The sequence below is a fragment of the Rhinolophus hipposideros genome (genome assembly GCF_964194185.1).
Source record: "Rhinolophus hipposideros genome assembly, chromosome: 1".
NCBI lineage: Eukaryota > Metazoa > Chordata > Mammalia > Chiroptera > Rhinolophidae > Rhinolophus > Rhinolophus hipposideros.
The window spans coordinates 43197597-43199738 of NC_138047.1; the positions used below are offsets into that span (position 1 = coordinate 43197597).

The following is a 2142-nucleotide window of genomic DNA, read 5'->3' on the forward strand; positions in this document are numbered from 1 at the left end:
TTACTGAAACTTACCACTTTGCAATATGGATTAATATAACATTTTATTATATTGGACATATTTTTCAGTATAAAATTATGTTCTATAAAATAAAAAATATATTGCCATGAATATTAAAGCAAGACGACATCTGTGTTGACTACAGGAACATTAAAAACAACATAATGATTCTAGGTATATATTCATGCATTTTAATCAATTTCTAGGTCATATTTGTCATTAATAACATTTTCATATTATTTTTCAAAAATATATACATTTCCATGTTATCAGCATTGTATTTTGTATTTACCTGGCATATTTATTAGAGTTGTATTTTCATATACATTATGTATGAAAGTATATATATATATTACATATTTATTAGAGTTGTATTTTCATATACATTATGTATGAAAGTGTATACATATATTTATAAAATATTATAAAGAGAAGAAAATATGGAAATGGTTTTATATATGTATATATATGTATATATATATGTATATATATAAAATCATTTCCATATTTTCTTCTCTTTATAATATTTTTATTTGAAAAACAAAACCCTAAATACTCTTTTACTGGTTTTGATATATCTTGTAAGCTTCGATCAAAATCTGCTGATATATCTTGTAAGCTTTGATCAAAGTGGAGAAAATTCTCAATTGTGATTACTTTCTTTTTCTATCTTTTTTTTCATCTATTTACCCATCATTCTTCTTTATTTGGCTGCTAAATAAATATAGGGGCACACTACTACTGCTATCAACATTAAAGGCTCTAAGAGTGGTGCAAGAAGCTGTAGGTAAATCTCTCCTGTATTGGGTGAAATGTTGTATGCTTGCAAGAAACTTTTTTTTTTTTTCTTCTTTACTTCCACTTCTGTACTACTGTACTGCTAAAGGGAACACTTATACTGGGGGGGGGAGGGGGAGTTAAATGTAGCAAATGATTAGCACCAGCATTCCAAAAACTTTTGCCCGCAAATTACTCCAGGTTTAGTCAGTTGACTTTCAGATACTGTAGAGAATAGTGAGAAGAGGTTTGCATATTTGATTTCTTGATCAGCTGCTGTAAGAAGAATTGTAGGAGTTTTGATAATGTGAGAACCCAACAATGTCTGTGGGAAACTTGAAGGAGAATCAGAAGAATGTTCCAGAGGTGGGTCTATTGTGTTGTCCTTTGTTGACTTTCAGTCTTGGCTGGTTCATCTAGTGCCTGCCCATGTTTTTGCTGAGGAGACATCCCGTGAAGCATTTCAGGATGTGATAGGGCCTGGGGCTTTGCCCCCGTGTTTTGGGGCACACGACATCAGACTGGAGGAGTTTGCTAGAGACTTTGGCTGAGTAGCTGTGGTGCCCATTCCTCTTGGGGGGATTTGTTCACCTTTCCTGCTTGTAGCTTCATCTTCCCTTTCAAAGTCCACAATGAAGACATATTCAGATTCGAAGAGGTGACTTTGCTGCATTCCTTGGGGTTCATTTGCTTTAAATCCCCTGCTTTGGAAAATCTTTCCACTGATCTCTGAATAAACCAATGTCCCTTGGTCTCTCTCCTGTTGGTTCCCAGAATTCAAGGTCAAGTACTCATTGAAACTAGACCTGTTGAAAGTTTCTGGATTCTTATCACTTGGTTCTTCAGGAATTTCAACGAGGAATTTAGAGGTATCAGCCAACTAAGAGTGGGTTGGTAGTCTTCTGATGGGGGGATGGGAGGAAATACGAAAATCAGAGGTTTCAGTATCTCCAGAAGACACCCTGGGCTCCAGTGGGGAGATGGTGGCTCAGAAGGCACCAGAGACACATAGGGAGAGACTGAGTTGTGTGGCCTCGTGAGGAGGACTGGAAGGATAGTCACTGTATTACCTGTAGAATCTTCTTCCTGTGTAGCCTGCAGGTGGGCACCATCCTTCCTGAGTTGAGCCCTCCTCCCACATGGCCTTGTAATTAATTTCATGTGTAAATGTTTCAGCCCAAACATTGGTACTCTGTCTTCCAGATTTTGTGGATTCTTTGGTTATGTTGTTTCTCCATTCTCCTCATTAGTGAACTATAGACTGTGTCACGTCTACTTCATTTCATCTATTTACATGCCATATACCAAAATCTTGTGATTAGCATCTCTGGCTCTGTTGTCTTTTTCTCCAACCTTGTAGGTCTA

The 2142-nt window shown here is 36.4% G+C and overlaps 1 pseudogene across 1 annotated transcript; it reads right to left on the reverse strand.

Annotated features, from left to right (window-relative positions):
• Window positions 1-934: 934 nt before the first annotated feature.
• LOC308499184 (muscular LMNA-interacting protein-like) lies at window positions 935-1918 on the reverse strand (annotated as a pseudogene). The gene is made up of 2 exons: window positions 1848-1918; window positions 935-1679 (listed from the first exon to the last, which is right to left on the reverse strand). The product of its transcript is annotated as a muscular LMNA-interacting protein-like (transcript).
• Window positions 1919-2142: the final 224 nt, after the last annotated feature.